Raw genomic sequence first — 20,536 nt, 5'->3', positions numbered from 1 at the left:
GAGCCAGAAATTTCCTTCCACCCAGCATTCCCCCAAGTCTCCGATGAAAATGATACCTCACTTGTGTTGGTAGGCCTAGCGCCCGCGACAGGAAAAGCCCCAAAACACAACGTGGACATATCCCATTTTTTGACAGAAAACAGAGCTGTTTTTTGCAAAGTGCCTACCTGTAGATTTTGGCCTCTAGCTCAAACCTACCAAACCTGTGCAGTTTTGAAAACTAGAGACCTAGGGGAATCCAAGATGGGGTGACTTGTGGGGCTCTGACCAGGTTCTGTTACCCAGAATCCTTTGCAAACCTCAAAATGTGGCTAAAAAAACACGTTTTCCTCACATTTCGGTGACAGAAAGTTCTGGAATCTGAGAGGAGCAACAAATTTCCTTCGACCCAGCGTTCCCCCAAGTCTCCCGATAAAAATGATTCCTCATTTGTGTGGGTAGGCCTAGCGCCCGCAATGGGAAATGCCCCAAAACACAATGTGGACACATCCCTTTTTTTGACAGAAAACAGAGCTGTTTTTTGCAAAGTGCCTACCTGTAGATTTTGGCCTCTAGCTCAGCCGGCACCTAGGGAAACCTGCCAAACCTGTGCAGTTTTGAAAACTAGAGACCTAGGGGAATCCAAGATGGGGTGACTTGTGGGGCTCTGACCAGGTTCTGTTACCCAGAATCCTTTGCAAACCTCAAAAACTTGGCTAAAAAAACACGTTTTCCTCTCATTTTGGTGACAGAAAGTTCTGGAATCTGAGAGGAGCCACAAATTTCCTTGCACCCAGCGTTCCCCCAAGTCTCCTGATAAAAATTATACCTCACTTGTGTGGGTAGGCCTAGCGCCCGTGACAGGAAATGCCCCAAAACACAAGTTGGACACATCCCATTTTTTGACAGAAAACAGAGCTGTTTTTTGCAAAGTGCCTACCTGTAGATTTTGGCCTCTAGCTCAGCCGGCACCTAGGGAAACCTACCAAACCTGTGCATTTTTTAAAACTAGAGACCTAGGGGAATCCAAGATGGGGTGACTTGTGGGGCTCTGACCAGGTTCTGTTACCCAGAATCCTTTGCAAACCTCAATATGTGGCTAAAAAAACACGTTTTCCTCACATTTCGGTGACAGAAAGTTCTGGAATCTGAGAGGAGCCACAAGTTTCCTTGCACCCAGCGTTCCCCCAAGTCTCCTGATAAAAATGATACCTCACTTGTGTGGGTAGGCCTAGCGCCCGTAACAGGAAATGCCCCAAAACACAACGTGGACACATCCATTTTTTTTACAGAAAACAGAGCTGTTTTTTGCAAAGTGCCCACCTGTAGATTTTGGCCTCTAGCTCAGCCGGCACCTAGGGAAACCTACCAAACCTGTGCATTTTTGAAAACTAGAGACCTAGGGAAATCCAAGATGGGGTGACTTGTGGGGCTCTGACCAGGTTCTGTTACCCAGAATCCTTTGCAAACCTCAAAATGTGGCTAAAAAAACACGTTTTCCTCACATTTCGGTGACAGAAAGTTCTGGAATCTGAGAGGAGCCACAAATTTCCTTCGACCCAACGTTCCCCCAAGTCTCCCAATAAAAATGATTCCTCATTTGTGTGGGTAGGCCTAGCGCCCGCAACAGGAAATGCCCAAAAACACAACGTGGACAAATCCATTTTTTTTACAGAAAACAGAGCTGTTTTTTGCAAAGTGCCCACCTGTAGATTTTGGCCTCTAGCTCAGCCGGCACCTAGGGAAACCTACCAAACCTGTGCAGTTTTGAAAACTAGAGACCTAGGGTAATCCAAGATGGGGTGACTAGTGGGGCTCTGACCAGGTTCTGTTACCCAGAATCCTTTGCAAACCTCAAAATGTGGCTAAAAAAACACATTTTCCTCACATTTCGGTGACAGAAAGTTCTGGAATCTGAGAGGAGCCACAAATTTCCTTCGACCCAGCGTTCCCCCAAGTCTCCCGATAAAAATGATTCCTCACTTGTGTGGGTAGGCCTAGCACCCGCAACGGGAAATGCCCCAAAACACGACGTGGACACATCCCATTTTTTGACAGAAAACAGAGCTGTTTTTTGCAAAGTGCCTACCTGTAGATTTTGGCCTCTAGCTCAGTTGGCACCTAGGGAAACCTACAAAACCTGTGCATTTTTGAAAACTAGAGACCTAGGGGAAACAAGATGGGGTGACTTGTGGGGCTCTGACCAGGTTCTGTTGCCCAGAATCCTTTGCAAACCTCAAAATGTGGCTAAAAAAACACGTTTTCCTCACATTTCGGTGACAGAAAGTTCTGGAATCTGAGAGGAGCCAGAAATTTCCTTCCACCCAGCATTCCCCCAAGTCTCCGATGAAAATGATACCTCACTTGTGTTGGTAGGCCTAGCGCCCGCGACAGGAAAAGCCCCAAAACACAACGTGGACATATCCCATTTTTTGACAGAAAACAGAGCTGTTTTTTGCAAAGTGCCTACCTGTAGATTTTGGCCTCTAGCTCAAACCTACCAAACCTGTGCAGTTTTGAAAACTAGAGACCTAGGGGAATCCAAGATGGGGTGACTTGTGGGGCTCTGACCAGGTTCTGTTACCCAGAATCCTTTGCAAACCTCAAAATGTGGCTAAAAAAACACGTTTTCCTCACATTTCGGTGACAGAAAGTTCTGGAATCTGAGAGGAGCAACAAATTTCCTTCGACCCAGCGTTCCCCCAAGTCTCCCGATAAAAATGATTCCTCATTTGTGTGGGTAGGCCTAGCGCCCGCAATGGGAAATGCCCCAAAACACAATGTGGACACATCCCTTTTTTTGACAGAAAACAGAGCTGTTTTTTGCAAAGTGCCTACCTGTAGATTTTGGCCTCTAGCTCAGCCGGCACCTAGGGAAACCTGCCAAACCTGTGCAGTTTTGAAAACTAGAGACCTAGGGGAATCCAAGATGGGGTGACTTGTGGGGCTCTGACCAGGTTCTGTTACCCAGAATCCTTTGCAAACCTCAAAAACTTGGCTAAAAAAACACGTTTTCCTCTCATTTTGGTGACAGAAAGTTCTGGAATCTGAGAGGAGCCACAAATTTCCTTGCACCCAGCGTTCCCCCAAGTCTCCTGATAAAAATTATACCTCACTTGTGTGGGTAGGCCTAGCGCCCGTGACAGGAAATGCCCCAAAACACAAGTTGGACACATCCCATTTTTTGACAGAAAACAGAGCTGTTTTTTGCAAAGTGCCTACCTGTAGATTTTGGCCTCTAGCTCAGCCGGCACCTAGGGAAACCTACCAAACCTGTGCATTTTTTAAAACTAGAGACCTAGGGGAATCCAAGATGGGGTGACTTGTGGGGCTCTGACCAGGTTCTGTTACCCAGAATCCTTTGCAAACCTCAATATGTGGCTAAAAAAACACGTTTTCCTCACATTTCGGTGACAGAAAGTTCTGGAATCTGAGAGGAGCCACAAGTTTCCTTGCACCCAGCGTTCCCCCAAGTCTCCTGATAAAAATGATACCTCACTTGTGTGGGTAGGCCTAGCGCCCGCAACAGGAAATGCCCCAAAACACAACGTGGACACATCCATTTTTTTTACAGAAAACAGAGCTGTTTTTTGCAAAGTGCCCACCTGTAGATTTTGGCCTCTAGCTCAGCCGGCACCTAGGGAAACCTACCAAACCTGTGCATTTTTTAAAACTAGAGACCTAGGGAAATCCAAGATGGGGTGACTTGTGGGGCTCTGACCAGGTTCTGTTACCCAGAATCCTTTGCAAACCTCAAAATGTGGCTAAAAAAACACGTTTTCCTCACATTTCGGTGACAGAAAGTTCTGGAATCTGAGAGGAGCCACAAATTTCCTTCGACCCAACGTTCCCCCAAGTCTCCCAATAAAAATGATTCCTCATTTGTGTGGGTAGGCCTAGCGCCCGCAACGGGAAATGCCCCAAAACACAACGTGGACACATCCCATTTTTTGACAGAAAACAGAGCTGTTTTTTGCAAAGTGCCTACCTGTAGATTTTGGCCTCTAGCTCAGCTGGCACCTAGGGAAACCTACCAAACCTGTGCATTTTTGAAAACTAGAGACCTAGGGGAATCCAAGATGGGGTGACTTGTGGGGCTCTGACCAGGTTCTGTTGCCCAGAATCCTTTGCAAACCTCAAAATGTGGCTAAAAAAACACGTTTTCCTCACATTTCGGTGACAGAAAGTTCTGGAATCTGAGAGGAGCCAGAAATTTCCTTCCACCCAGCATTCCCCCAAGTCTCCGATGAAAATGATACCTCACTTGTGTTGGTAGGCCTAGCGCCCGCGACAGGAAATGCCCCAAAACACAACGTGGACATATCCAATTTTTTGACAGAAAAAAGAGCTGTTTTTTGCAAAGTGCCTACCTGTAGATTTTGGCCTCTAGCTCAAACCTACCAAACCTGTGCAGTTTTGAAAAGTAGAGACCTAGGGGAATCCAAGATGGGGTGACTTGTGGGGCTCTGACCAGGTTCTGTTACACAGAATCCTTTGCAAACCTCAAAATGTGGCTAAAAAAACACGTTTTCCTCACATTTCGGTGACAGAAAGTTCTGGAATCTGAGAGGAGCCACAAGTTTCCTTGCACCCAGCGTTCCCCCAAGTCTCCTGATAAAAATGATACCTCACTTGTGTGGGTAGGCCTAGCGCCCGCAACAGGAAATGCCCCAAAACACAACGTGGACACATCCATTTTTTTTACAGAAAACAGAGCTGTTTTTTGCAAAGTGCCCACCTGTAGATTTTGGCCTCTAGCTCAGCCGGCACCTAGGGAAACCTACCAAACCTGTGCATTTTTGAAAACTAGAGACCTAGGGGAATCCAAGATGGGGTGACTTGTGGGGCTCTGACCAGGTTCTGTTGCCCAGAATCCTTTGCAAACCTCAAAATGTGCCTAAAAAAACACGTTTTCCTCACATTTCGGTGACAGAAAGTTCTGGAATCTGAGAGGAGCCAGAAATTTCCTTCCACCCAGCATTCCCCCAAGTCTCCGATGAAAATGATACCTCACTTGTGTTGGTAGGCCTAGCGCCCGCAACAGGAAATGCCCCAAAACACAACGTGGACATATCCAATTTTTTGACAGAAAACAGAGCTGTTTTTTGCAAAGTGCCTACCTGTAGATTTTGGCCTCTAGCTCAAACCTACCAAACCTGTGCAGTTTTGAAAACTAGAGACCTAGGGGAATCCAAGATGGGGTGACTTGTGGGGCTCTGACCAGGTTCTGTTACACAGAATCCTTTGCAAACCTCAAAATGTGGCTAAAAAAACACGTTTTCCTCACATTTCGGTGACAGAAAGTTCTGGAATCTGAGAGGAGCCACAAGTTTCCTTGCACCCAGCGTTCCCCCAAGTCTCCTGATAAAAATGATACCTCACTTGTGTGGGTAGGCCTAGCGCCCGCAACATGAAATGCCCCAAAACACAACGTGGACAAACCCATTTTTTTTACAGAAAACAGAGCTGTTTTTTGCAAAGTGCCCACCTGTAGATTTTGGCCTCTAGCTCAGCCGGCACCTAGGGAAACCTACCAAACCTGTGCATTTTTGAAAACGAGAGACCTAGGGAAATCCAAGATGGGGTGACTTGTGGGGCTCTGACCAGGTTCTGTTACCCAGAATCCTTTGCAAACCTCAAAATGTGGCTAAAAAAACACGTTTTCCTCACATTTCGGTGACAGAAAGTTCTGGAATCTGAGAGGAGCCACAAATTTCCTTCGACCCGGCGTTCCCCCAAGTCTCCCGATAAAAATGATTCCTCATTTGTGTGGGTAGGCCTAGCGTCCACAACAGGAAATGCCCCAAATCACAACGTGGACACATCCCATTTTTTTTTACAGAAAACAGAGCTGTTTTTTGCAAAGTGCCTACCTGTAGATTTTGGCCTCTAGCTCAGCCGGCACCTAGGGAAACCTACCAAACCTGTGAATTTTTGAAAACTAGAGACCTAGGGGAATCCAAGATGGGGTGACTTGTGGGGCTCTGACCAGGTTCTGTTGCCCAGAATCCTTTGCAAACCTCAAAATGTGGCTAAAAAAACACGTTTCCCTCACATTTCGGTGACAGAAAGTTCTGGAATCTGAGAGGAGCCAGAAATTTCCTTCCATCCAGCATTCCCCCAAGTCTCCGATGAAAATGATACCTCACCTGTGTTGGTAGGCCTAGCGCCCGCGACAGGAAATGCCCCAAAACACAACGTGGACATATCCAATTTTTTGACAGAAAACAGAGCTGTTTTTTGCAAAGTGCCTACCTGTAGATTTTGGCCTCTAGCTCAAACCTACCAAACCTGTGCAGTTTTGAAAACTAGAGACCTAGGGGAATCCAAGATGGGGTGACTTGTGGGGCTCTTACCAGGTTCTGTTACCCAGAATCCTTTGCAAACCTCAAAATGTGGCTAAAAAAACACGTTTTCCTCACATTTCGGTGACAGAAAGTTCTGGAATCTGAGAGGAGCCACAAGTTTCCTTGCACCCAGCGTTCCCCCAAGTCTCCTGATAAAAATGATACCTCACTTGTGTGGGTAGGCCTAGCGCCCGCAACAGGAAATGCCCAAAAACACAACGTGGACAAATCCATTTTTTTTACAGAAAACAGAGCTGTTTTTTGCAAAGTGCCCACCTGTAGATTTTGGCCTCTAGCTCAGCCGGCACCTAGGGAAACCTACCAAACCTGTGCATTTTTGAAAACAAGAGACCTAGGGAAATCCAAGATGGGGTGACTTGTGGGGCTCTGACCAGGTTCTGTTACCCAGAATCCTTTGCAAACCTCAAAATGTGGCTAAAAAAACACGTTTTCCTCACATTTCGGTGACAGAAAGTCCTGGAATCTGAGAGGAGCCACAAATTTCCTTCGACCCAGCGTTCCCCCAAGTCTCCCGATAAAAATGATTCCTCATTTGTGTGGGTAGGCCTAGCGTGCACAACAGGAAATGCCCCAAAACACAACGTGGACACATCCCATTTTTTGACAGAAAACAGAGCTGTTTTTTGCAAAGTGCCTACCTGTAGATTTTGGCCTCTAGCTCAGCCGGCACCTAGGGAAACCTACCAAACCTGTGCATTTTTGAAAACTAGAGACCTAGGGGAATCCAAGATGGGGTGACTAGTGGGGCTCTGACCAGGTTCTGTTACCCAGAATCCTTTGCAAACCTCAAAATGTGGCTAAAAAAACACGTTTTCCTCACATTTCGGTGACAGAAAGTTCTGGAATCTGAGAGGAGCCACAAATTTCCTTCGACCCAGCGTTCCCCCAAGTCTCCCGATAAAAATGATTCCTCACTTGTGTGGGTAGGCCTAGCACCCGCAACGGGAAATGCCCCAAAACACGACGTGGACACATCCCATTTTTTGACAGAAAACAGAGCTGTTTTTTGCAAAGTGCCTACCTGTAGATTTTGGCCTCTAGCTCAGTTGGCACCTAGGGAAACCTACAAAACCTGTGCATTTTTGAAAACTAGAGACCTAGGGGAAACAAGATGGGGTGACTTGTGGGGCTCTGACCAGGTTCTGTTGCCCAGAATCCTTTGCAAACCTCAAAATGTGGCTAAAAAAACAAGTTTTCCTCACATTTCGGTGACAGAAAGTTCTGGAATCTGAGAGGAGCCAGAAATTTCCTTCCACCCAGCATTCCCCCAAGTCTCCGATGAAAATGATACCTCACTTGTGTTGGTAGGCCTAGCGCCCGCGACAGGAAAAGCCCCAAAACACAACGTGGACATATCCCATTTTTTGACAGAAAACAGAGCTGTTTTTTGCAAAGTGCCTACCTGTAGATTTTGGCCTCTAGCTCAAACCTACCAAACCTGTGCAGTTTTGAAAACTAGAGACCTAGGGGAATCCAAGATGGGGTGAGTTGTGGGGCTCTAACCAGGTTCTGTTACCCAGAATCCTTTGCAAACCTCAAAATGTGGCTAAAAAAACAAGTTTTCCTCACATTTCGGTGACAGAAAGTTCTGGAATCTGAGAGGAGCCACAAATTTCCTTCGACCCAGCGTTCCCCCAAGTCTCCCGATAAAAATGATTCCTCATTTGTGTGGGTAGGCCTAGCGTGCACAACAGGAAATGCCCCAAAACACAACGTGGACACATCCCATTTTTTGACCGAAAACAGAGCTGTTTTTTGCAAAGTGCCTACCTGTAGATTTTGGCCTCTAGCTCAGCCGGCACCTAGGGAAACCTACCAAACCTGTGCATTTTTGAAAACTAGAGACCTAGGGGAATCCAAGATGGGGTGACTTGTGGGGCTCTGACCAGGTTCTGTTACCCAGAATCCATTTCAAACCTCAAAATGTGGCTAAAAAAACACGTTTTCCTCACATTTCGGTGACAAAAAGTTCTGGAATCTGAGAGGAGCCAGAAATTTCCTTCCACCCAGCAATCCCCCAAGTCTCCCGATGAAAATTATACCTCACTTGTGTTGGTAGGCCTAGCGCCCGCGACAGGAAATGCCCCAAAACACAACGTGGACATATCCCATTTTTTGACAGAAAACAGAGCTGTTTTTTGCAAAGTGCCTACCTGTAGATTTTGGCCTCTAGCTCAGCCGGCACCTAGGGAAACCTACCAAACCTGTGCAGTTTTGAAAACTAGAGACCTAGGGGAATCCAAGATGGGGTGACTAGTGGGGCTCTGACCAGGTTCTGTTACCCAGAATCCTTTGCAAACCTCAAAATGTGGCTAAAAAAACACGTTTTCCTCACATTTCGGTGACAGAAAGTTCTGGAATCTGAGAGGAGCCACAAATTTCCTTCGACCCAGCGTTCCCCCAAGTCTCCCGATAAAAATGATTCCTCACTTGTGTGGGTAGGCCTAGCACCCGCAACGGGAAATGCCCCAAAACACGACGTGGACACATCCCATTTTTTGACAGAAAACAGAGCTGTTTTTTGCAAAGTGCCTACCTGTAGATTTTGGCCTCTAGCTCAGCTGGCACCTAGGGAAACCTACAAAACCTGTGCATTTTTGAAAACTAGAGACCTAGGGGAAACAAGATGGGGTGACTTGTGGGGCTCTGACCAGGTTCTGTTGCCCAGAATCCTTTGCAAACCTCAAAATGTGGCTAAAAAAACACGTTTTCCTCACATTTCGGTGACAGAAAGTTCTGGAATCTGAGAGGAGCCAGAAATTTCCTTCCACCCAGCATTCCCCCAAGTCTCCGATGAAAATGATACCTCACTTGTGTTGGTAGGCCTAGCGCCCGCGACAGGAAAAGCCCCAAAACACAACGTGGACATATCCCATTCTTTGACAGAAAACAGAGCTGTTTTTTGCAAAGTGCCTACCTGTAGATTTTGGCCTCTAGCTCAAACCTACCAAACCTGTGCAGTTTTGAAAACTAGAGACCTAGGGGAATCCAAGATGGGGTGACTTGTGGGGCTCTGACCAGGTTCTGTTACCCAGAATCCTTTGCAAACCTCAAACACTTGGCTAAATAAACAAGTTTTCCTCACATTTCGGTGACAGAAAGTTCTGGAATCTGAGAGGAGCCACAAATTTCCTTCCACCCAGCATTCCCCCAAGTCTCCCGTTGAAAATTATACCTCACTTGTGTGGGTAGGCCTAGCGCCCGCAACATGAAATGCCCCAAAACACAACGTGGACACATCCATTTTTTTGACAGAAAACAGAGCTGTTTTTTGCAAAGTGCCTACCTGTAGATTTTGGCCTCTAGCTCAGTTGGCACCTAGGGAAACCTACAAAACCTGTGCATTTTTGAAAACTAGAGACCTAGGGGAAACAAGATGGGGTGACTTGTGGGGCTCTGACCAGGTTCTGTTGCCCAGAATCCTTTGCAAACCTCAAAATGTGGCTAAAAAAACAAGTTTTCCTCACATTTCGGTGACAGAAAGTTCTGGAATCTGAGAGGAGCCAGAAATTTCCTTCCACCCAGCATTCCCCCAAGTCTCCGATGAAAATGATACCTCACTTGTGTTGGTAGGCCTAGCGCCCGCGACAGGAAAAGCCCCAAAACACAACGTGGACATATCCCATTCTTTGACAGAAAACAGAGCTGTTTTTTGCAAAGTGCCTACCTGTAGATTTTGGCCTCTAGCTCAAACCTACCAAACCTGTGCAGTTTTGAAAACTAGAGACCTAGGGGAATCCAAGATGGGGTGACTTGTGCGGCTCTGACCAGGTTCTGTTACCCAGAATCCTTTGCAAACCTCAAACACTTGGCTAAATAAACAAGTTTTCCTCACATTTCGGTGACAGAAAGTTCTGGAATCTGAGAGGAGCCACAAATTTCCTTCCACCCAGCATTCCCCCAAGTCTCCCGTTGAAAATTATACCTCACTTGTGTGGGTAGGCCTAGCGCCCGCAACATGAAATGCCCCAAAACACAACGTGGACACACCCATTTTTTTTACAGAAAACAGAGCTGTTTTTTGCAAAGTGCCCACCTGTAGATTTTGGCCTCTAGCTCAGCCGGCACCTAGGGAAACCTACCAAACCTGTGCATTTTTGAAAACGAGAGACCTAGGGAAATCCAAGATGGGGTGACTTGTGGGGCTCTGACCAGGTTCTGTTACCCAGAATCCTTTGCAAACCTCAAAATGTGGCTAAAAAAACACGTTTTCCTCACATTTCGGTGACAGAAAGTTCTGGAATCTGAGAGGAGCCACAAATTTCCTTCGACCCGGCGTTCCCCCAAGTCTCCCGATAAAAATGATTCCTCATTTGTGTGGGTAGGCCTAGCGTCCACAACAGGAAATGCCCCAAATCACAACGTGGACACATCCCATTTTTTTTTACAGAAAACAGAGCTGTTTTTTGCAAAGTGCCTACCTGTAGATTTTGGCCTCTAGCTCAGCCGGCACCTAGGGAAACCTACCAAACCTGTGAATTTTTGAAAACTAGAGACCTAGGGGAATCCAAGATGGGGTGACTTGTGGGGCTCTGACCAGGTTCTGTTGCCCAGAATCCTTTGCAAACCTCAAAATGTGGCTAAAAAAACACGTTTTCCTCACATTTCGGTGACAGAAAGTTCTGGAATCTGAGAGGAGCCAGAAATTTCCTTCCATCCAGCATTCCCCCAAGTCTCCGATGAAAATGATACCTCACCTGTGTTGGTAGGCCTAGCGCCCGCGACAGGAAATGCCCCAAAACACAACGTGGACATATCCCATTTTTTGACAGAAAACAGAGCTGTTTTTTGCAAAGTGCCTACCTGTAGATTTTGGCCTCTAGCTCAGCCGGCACCTAGGGAAACCTACCAAACCTGTGCAGTTTTGAAAACTAGAGACCTAGGGGAATCCAAGATGGGGTGACTAGTGGGGCTCTGACCAGGTTCTGTTACCCAGAATCCTTTGCAAACCTCAAAATGTGGCTAAAAAAACACGTTTTCCTCACATTTCGGTGACAGAAAGTTCTGGAATCTGAGAGGAGCCACAAATTTCCTTCGACCCAGCGTTCCCCCAAGTCTCCCGATAAAAATGATTCCTCACTTGTGTGGGTAGGCCTAGCACCCGCAACGGGAAATGCCCCAAAACACGACGTGGACACATCCCATTTTTTGACAGAAAACAGAGCTGTTTTTTGCAAAGTGCCTACCTGTAGATTTTGGCCTCTAGCTCAGCTGGCACCTAGGGAAACCTACAAAACCTGTGCATTTTTGAAAACTAGAGACCTAGGGGAAACAAGATGGGGTGACTTGTGGGGCTCTGACCAGGTTCTGTTGCCCAGAATCCTTTGCAAACCTCAAAATGTGGCTAAAAAAACACGTTTTCCTCACATTTCGGTGACAGAAAGTTCTGGAATCTGAGAGGAGCCAGAAATTTCCTTCCACCCAGCATTCCCCCAAGTCTCCGATGAAAATGATACCTCACTTGTGTTGGTAGGCCTAGCGCCCGCGACAGGAAAAGCCCCAAAACACAACGTGGACATATCCCATTCTTTGACAGAAAACAGAGCTGTTTTTTGCAAAGTGCCTACCTGTAGATTTTGGCCTCTAGCTCAAACCTACCAAACCTGTGCAGTTTTGAAAACTAGAGACCTAGGGGAATCCAAGATGGGGTGACTTGTGGGGCTCTGACCAGGTTCTGTTACCCAGAATCCTTTGCAAACCTCAAACACTTGGCTAAATAAACAAGTTTTCCTCACATTTCGGTGACAGAAAGTTCTGGAATCTGAGAGGAGCCACAAATTTCCTTCCACCCAGCATTCCCCCAAGTCTCCCGTTGAAAATTATACCTCACTTGTGTGGGTAGGCCTAGCGCCCGCAACATGAAATGCCCCAAAACAAAACGTGGACACACCCATTTTTTTTACAGAAAACAGAGCTGTTTTTTGCAAAGTGCCCACCTGTAGATTTTGGCCTCTAGCTCAGCCGGCACCTAGGGAAACCTACCAAACCTGTGCATTTTTGAAAACGAGAGACCTAGGGAAATCCAAGATGGGGTGACTTGTGGGGCTCTGACCAGGTTCTGTTACCCAGAATCCTTTGCAAACCTCAAAATGTGGCTAAAAAAACACGTTTTCCTCACATTTCGGTGACAGAAAGTTCTGGAATCTGAGAGGAGCCACAAATTTCCTTCGACCCGGCGTTCCCCCAAGTCTCCCGATAAAAATGATTCCTCATTTGTGTGGGTAGGCCTAGCGTCCACAACAGGAAATGCCCCAAATCACAACGTGGACACATCCCATTTTTTTTTTACAGAAAACAGAGCTGTTTTTTGCAAAGTGCCTACCTGTAGATTTTGGCCTCTAGCTCAGCCGGCACCTAGGGAAACCTACCAAACCTGTGAATTTTTGAAAACTAGAGACCTAGGGGAATCCAAAATGGGGTGACTTGTGGGGCTCTGACCAGGTTCTGTTGCCCAGAATCCTTTGCAAACCTCAAAATGTGGCTAAAAAAACACGTTTTCCTCACATTTCGGTGACAGAAAGTTCTGGAATCTGAGAGGAGCCAGAAATTTCCTTCCATCCAGCATTCCCCCAAGTCTCCGATGAAAATGATACCTCACCTGTGTTGGTAGGCCTAGCGCCCGCGACAGGAAATGCCCCAAAACACAACGTGGACATATCCAATTTTTTGACAGAAAACAGAGCTGTTTTTTGCAAAGTGCCTACCTGTAGATTTTGGCCTCTAGCTCAAACCTACCAAACCTGTGCAGTTTTGAAAACTAGAGACCTAGGGGAATCCAAGATGGGGTGACTTGTGGGGCTCTGACCAGGTTCTGTTACCCAGAATCCTTTGCAAACCTCAAAATGTGGCTAAAAAACACGTTTTCCTCTCATTTCGGTGACAGAAAGTTCTGGAATCTGAGAGGAGCCACAAGTTTCCTTGCACCCAGCGTTCCCCCAAGTCTCCTGATAAAAATGATACCTCACTTGTGTGGGTAGGCCTAGCGCCCGCAACAGGAAATGCCCCAAAACACAACGTGGACAAATCAATTTTTTTTACAGAAAACAGAGCTGTTTTTTGCAAAGTGCCCACCTGTAGATTTTGGCCTCTAGCTCAGCCGGCACCTAGGGAAACCTACCAAACCTGTGCATTTTTGAAAACAAGAGACCTAGGGAAATCCAAGATGGGGTGACTTGTGGGGCTCTGACCAGGTTCTGTTACCCAGAATCCTTTGCAAACCTCAAAATGTGGCTAAAAAAACACGTTTTCCTCACATTTCGGTGACAGAAAGTTCTGGAATCTGAGAGGAGCCACAAATTTCCTTCGACCCAGCGTTCCCCCAAGTCTCCCGATAAAAATGATTCCTCATTTGTGTGGGTAGGCCTAGCGTGCACAACAGGAAATGCCCCAAAACACAACGTGGACACATCCCATTTTTTGACAGAAAACAGAGCTGTTTTTTGCAAAGTGCCTACCTGTAGATTTTGGCCTCTAGCTCAGCCGGCACCTAGGGAAACCTACCAAACCTGTGCATTTTTGAAAACTAGAGACCTAGGGGAATCCAAGATGGGGTGACTTGTGGGGCTCTGACCAGGTTCTGTTACCCAGAATCCATTTCAAACCTCAAAATGTGGCTAAAAAAACACGTTTTCCTCAAATTTCGGTGACAAAAAGTTCTGGAATCTGAGAGGAGCCAGAAATTTCCTTCCACCCAGCATTCCCCCAAGTCTCCCGATGAAAATTATACCTCACTTGTGTTGGTAGGCCTAGCGCCCGCGACAGGAAATGCCCCAAAACACGACGTGGACACATCCCATTTTTTGACAGAAAACAGAGCTGTTTTTTGCAAAGTGCCTACCTGTAGATTTTGGCCTCTAGCTCAGCTGGCACCTAGGGAAACCTACAAAACCTGTGCATTTTTGAAAACTAGAGACCTAGGGGAAACAAGATGGGGTGACTTGTGGGGCTCTGACCAGGTTCTGTTGCCCAGAATCCTTTGCAAACCTCAAAATGTGGCTAAAAAAACACGTTTTCCTCACATTTCGGTGACAAAAAGTTCTGGAATCTGAGAGGAGCCAGAAATTTCCTTCCACCCAGCATTCCCCCAAGTCTCCCGATGAAAATTATACCTCACTTGTGTTGGTAGGCCTAGCGCCCGCGACAGGAAATGCCCCAAAACACGACGTGGACACATCCCATTTTTTGACAGAAAACAGAGCTGTTTTTTGCAAAGTGCCTACCTGTAGATTTTGGCCTCTAGCTCAGCTGGCACCTAGGGAAACCTACAAAACCTGTGCATTTTTGAAAACTAGAGACCTAGGGGAAACAAGATGGGGTGACTTGTGGGGCTCTGACCAGGTTCTGTTGCCCAGAATCCTTTGCAAACCTCAAAATGTGGCTAAAAAAACACGTTTTCCTCACATTTCGGTGACAGAAAGTTCTGGAATCTGAGAGGAGCCAGAAATTTCCTTCCACCCAGCATTCCCCCAAGTCTCCGATGAAAATGATACCTCACTTGTGTTGGTAGGCCTAGCGCCCGCGACAGGAAAAGCCCCAAAACACAACGTGGACATATCCCATTCTTTGACAGAAAACAGAGCTGTTTTTTGCAAAGTGCCTACCTGTAGATTTTGGCCTCTAGCTCAAACCTACCAAACCTGTGCAGTTTTGAAAACTAGAGACCTAGGGGAATCCAAGATGGGGTGACTTGTGGGGCTCTGACCAGGTTCTGTTACCCAGAATCCTTTGCAAACCTCAAACACTTGGCTAAATAAACAAGTTTTCCTCACATTTCGGTGACAGAAAGTTCTGGAATCTGAGAGGAGCCACAAATTTCCTTCCACCCAGCATTCCCCCAAGTCTCCCGTTGAAAATTATACCTCACTTGTGTGGGTAGGCCTAGCGCCCGCAACATGAAATGCCCCAAAACACAACGTGGACACATCCATTTTTTTGACAGAAAACAGAGCTGTTTTTTGCAAAGTGCCTACCTGTAGATTTTGGCCTCTAGCTCAGTTGGCACCTAGGGAAACCTACAAAACCTGTGCATTTTTGAAAACTAGAGACCTAGGGGAAACAAGATGGGGTGACTTGTGGGGCTCTGACCAGGTTCTGTTGCCCAGAATCCTTTGCAAACCTCAAAATGTGGCTAAAAAAACAAGTTTTCCTCACATTTCGGTGACAGAAAGTTCTGGAATCTGAGAGGAGCCAGAAATTTCCTTCCACCCAGCATTCCCCCAAGTCTCCGATGAAAATGATACCTCACTTGTGTTGGTAGGCCTAGCGCCCGCGACAGGAAAAGACCCAAAACACAACGTGGACATATCCCATTCTTTGACATAAAACAGAGCTGTTTTTTGCAAAGTGCCTACCTGTAGATTTTGGCCTCTAGCTCAAACCTACCAAACCTGTGCAGTTTTGAAAACTAGAGACCTAGGGGAATCCAAGATGGGGTGACTTGTGGGGCTCTGACCAGGTTCTGTTACCCAGAATCCTTTGCAAACCTCAAACACTTGGCTAAATAAACAAGTTTTCCTCACATTTCGGTGACAGAAAGTTCTGGAATCTGAGAGGAGCCACAAATTTCCTTCCACCCAGCATTCCCCCAAGTCTCCCGTTGAAAATTATACCTCACTTGTGTGGGTAGGCCTAGCGCCCGCAACATGAAGTGCCCCAAAACACAACGTGGACACACCCATTTTTTTTACAGAAAACAGAGCTGTTTTTTGCAAAGTGCCCACCTGTAGATTTTGGCCTCTAGCTCAGCCGGCACCTAGGGAAACCTACCAAACCTGTGCATTTTTGAAAACGAGAGACCTAGGGAAATCCAAGATGGGGTGACTTGTGGGGCTCTGACCAGGTTCTGTTACCCAGAATCCTTTGCAAACCTCAAAATGTGGCTAAAAAAACACGTTTTCCTCACATTTCGGTGACAGAAAGTTCTGGAATCTGAGAGGAGCCACAAATTTCCTTCGACCCGGCGTTCCCCCAAGTCTCCCGATAAAAATGATTCCTCATTTGTGTGGGTAGGCCTAGCGTCCACAACAGGAAATGCCCCAAATCACAACGTGGACACATCCCATTTTTTTTTACAGAAAACAGAGCTGTTTTTTGCAAAGTGCCTACCTGTAGATTTTGTCCTCTAGCTCAGCCGGCACCTAGGGAAACCTACCAAACCTGTGAATTTTTGAAAACTAGAGACCTAGGGGAATCCAAGATGGGGTGTCTTGTGGGGCTCTGACCAGGTTCTGTTGCCCAGAATCCTTTGCAAACCTCAAAATGTGGCTAAAAAAACACGTTTTCCTCACATTTCGGTGACAGAAAGTTCTGGAATCTGAGAGGAGCCAGAAATTTCCTTCCATCCAGCATTCCCCCAAGTCTCCGATGAAAATTATACCTCACCTGTGTTGGTAGGCCTAGCGCCCGCGACAGGAAATGCCCCAAAACACAACGTGGACATATCCAATTTTTTGACAGAAAACAGAGCTGTTTTTTGCAAAGTGGCTACCTGTAGATTTTGGCCTCTAGCTCAAACCTACCAAACCTGTGCAGTTTTGAAAACTAGAGACCTAGGGGAATCCAAGATGGGGTGACTTGTGGGGCTCTGACCAGGTTCTGTTACCCAGAATCCTTTGCAAACCTCAAAATGTGGCTAAAAAAACACGTTTTCCTCACATTTCGGTGACAGAAAGTTCTGGAATCTGAGAGGAGCCACAAGTTTCCTTGCACCCAGCATTCCCCCAAGTCTCCTGATAAAAATGATACCTCACTTGTGTGGGTAGGCCTAGCGCCCGCAACAGGAAATGCCCCAAAACACAACGTGGACAAATCCATTTTTTTTACAGAAAACAGAGCTGTTTTTTGCAAAGTGCCCACCTGTAGATTTTGGCCTCTAGCTCAGCCGGCACCTAGGGAAACCTACCAAACCTGTGCATTTTTGAAAACAAGAGACCTAGGGAAATCCAAGATGGGGTGACTTGTGGGGCTCTGACCAGGTTCTGTTACCCAGAATCCTTTGCAAACCTCAAAATGTGGCTAAAAAAACACGTTTTCCTCACATTTCGGTGACAGAAAGTTCTGGAATCTGAGAGGAGCCACAAATTTCCTTCGACCCAGCGTTCCCCCAAGTCTCCCGATAAAAATGATTCCTCATTTGTGTGGGTAGGCCTAGCGTGCACAACAGGAAATGCCCCAAAACACAACGTGGACACATCCCATTTTTTGACAGAAAACAGAGCTGTTTTTTGCAAAGTGCCTACCTGTAGATTTTGGCCTCTAGCTCAGCCGGCACCTAGGGAAACCTACCAAACCTGTGCATTTTTGAAAACTAGAGACCTAGGGGAATCCAAGATGGGGTGACTTGTGGGGCTCTGACCAGGTTCTGTTACCCAGAATCCATTTCAAACCTCAAAATGTGGCTAAAAAAACACGTTTTCCTCACATTTCGGTGACAAAAAGTTCTGGAATCTGAGAGGAGCCAGAAATTTCCTTCCACCCAGCATTCCCCCAAGTCTCCCGATGAAAATTATACCTCACTTGTGTTGGTAGGCCTAGCGCCCGCGACAGGAAATGCCCCAAAACACAACGTGGACATATCCCATTTTTTACAGAAAACAGAGCTGTTTTTTGCAAAGTGCCTACCTGTAGATTTTGGCCTCTAGCTCAGCCGGCACCTAGGGAAACCTACCAAACCTGTGCAGTTTTGAAAACTAGAGACCTAGGGGAATCCAAGATGGGGTGACTAGTGGGGCTCTGACCAGGTTCTGTTACCCAGAATCCTTTGCAAACCTCAAAATGTGGCTAAAAAAACACGTTTTCCTCACATTTCGGTGACAGAAAGTTCTGGAATCTGAGAGGAGCCACAAATTTCCTTCGACCCAGCGTTCCCCCAAGTCTCCCGATAAAAATGATTCCTCACTTGTGTGGGTAGGCCTAGCACCCGCAACGGGAAATGCCCCAAAACACGACGTGGACACATCCCATTTTTTGACAGAAAACAGAGCTGTTTTTTGCAAAGTGCCTACCTGTAGATTTTGGCCTCTAGCTCAGGTGGCACCTAGGGAAACCTACAAAACCTGTGCATTTTTGAAAACTAGAGACCTAGGGGAAACAAGATGGGGTGACTTGTGGGGCTCTGACCAGGTTCTGTTGCCCAGAATCCTTTGCAAACCTCAAAATGTGGCTAAAAAAACACGTTTTCTTCACATTTCGGTGACAGAAAGTTCTGGAATCTGAGAGGAGCCAGAAATTTCCTTCCACCCAGCATTCCCCCAAGTCTCCGATGAAAATCATACCTCACTTGTGTTGGTAGGCCTAGCGCCCGCGACAGGAAAAGCCCCAAAACACAACGTGGACATATCCCATTTTTTGACAGAAAACAGAGCTGTTTTTTGCAAAGTGCCTACCTGTAGATTTTGGCCTCTAGCTCAAACCTACCAAACCTGTGCAGTTTTGAAAACTAGAGACCTAGGGGAATCCAAGATGGGGTGACTTGTGGGGCTCTGACCAGGTTCTGTTACCCAGAATCCTTTGCAAACCTCAAAATGTGGCTAAAAAAACACGTTTTCCTCACATTTCGGTGACAGAAAGTTCTGGAATCTGAGAGGAGCCACAAATTTCCTTCGACCCAGCGTTCCCCCAAGTCTCCCGATAAAAATGATTCCTCATTTGTGTGGGTAGGCCTAGCGTGCACAACAGGAAATGCCCCAAAACACAACGTGGACACATCCCATTTTTTGACCGAAAACAGAGCTGTTTTTTGCAAAGTGCCTACCTGTAGATTTTGGCCTCTAGCTCAGCCGGCACCTAGGGAAACCTACCAAACCTGTGCATTTTTGAAAACTAGAGACCTAGGGGAGTCCAAGATGGGGTGACTTGTGGGGCTCTGACCAGGTTCTGTTACCCAGAATCCATTTCAAACCTCAAAATGTGGCTAAAAAAACACGTTTTCCTCACATTTCGGTGACAAAAAGTTCTGGAATCTGAGAGGAGCCAGAAATTTCCTTCCACCCAGCATTCCCCCAAGTCTCCCGATGAAAATTATACCTCACTTGTGTTGGTAGGCCTAGCGCCCGCGACAGGAAATGCCCCAAAACACAACGTGGACATATCCCATTTTTTGACAGAAAACAGAGCTGTTTTTTGCAAAGTGCCTACCTGTAGATTTTGGCCTCTAGCTCAGCCGGCACCTAGGGAAACCTACCAAACCTGTGCAGTTTTGAAAACTAGAGACCTAGGGGAATCCAAGATGGGGTGACTAGTGGGGCTCTGACCAGGTTCTGTTACCCAGAATCCTTTGCAAACCTCAAAATGTGGCTAAAAAAACACGTTTTCCTCACATTTCGGTGACAGAAAGTTCTGGAATCTGAGAGGAGCCACAAATTTCCTTCGACCCAGCGTTCCCCCAAGTCTCCCGATAAAAATGATTCCTCATTTGTGTGGGTAGGCCTAGCACCCGCAACGGGAAATGCCCCAAAACACGACGTGGACACATCCCATTTTTTGACAGAAAACAGAGCTGTTTTTTGCAAAGTGCCTACCTGTAGATTTTGGCCTCTAGCTCAGCTGGCACCTAGGGAAACCTACAAAACCTGTGCATTTTTGAAAACTAGAGACCTAGGGGAAACAAGATGGGGTGACTTGTGGGGCTCTGACCAGGTTCTGTTGCCCAGAATCCTTTGCAAACCTCAAAATGTGGCTAAAAAAACACGTTTTCCTCACATTTCGGTGACAGAAAGTTCTGGAATCTGAGAGGAGCCAGAAATTTCCTTCCACCCAGCATTCCCCCAAGTCTCCGATGAAAATGATACCTCACTTGTGTTGGTAGGCCTAGCGCCCGCGACAGGAAAAGCCCCAAAACACAACGTGGACATATCCCATTCTTTGACAGAAAACAGAGCTGTTTTTTGCAAAGTGCCTACCTGTAGATTTTGGCCTCTAGCTCAAACCTACCAAACCTGTGCAGTTTTGAAAACTAGAGACCTAGGGGAATCCAAGATGGGGTGACTTGTGGGGCTCTGACCAGGTTCTGTTACCCAGAATCCTTTGCAAACCTCAAACACTTGGCTAAATAAACAAGTTTTCCTCACATTTCGGTGACAGAAAGTTCTGGAATCTGAGAGGAGCCACAAATTTCCTTCCACCCAGCATTCCCCCAAGTCTCCCGTTGAAAATTATACCTCACTTGTGTGGGTAGGCCTAGCGCCCGCAAC

Source organism: Pleurodeles waltl, chromosome 3_1 (assembly GCF_031143425.1).
Source record: "Pleurodeles waltl isolate 20211129_DDA chromosome 3_1, aPleWal1.hap1.20221129, whole genome shotgun sequence".
In the NCBI taxonomy this organism is placed as follows: Eukaryota; Metazoa; Chordata; class Amphibia; order Caudata; family Salamandridae; genus Pleurodeles; species Pleurodeles waltl.
This window is presented reverse-complemented; position numbering follows the sequence as displayed.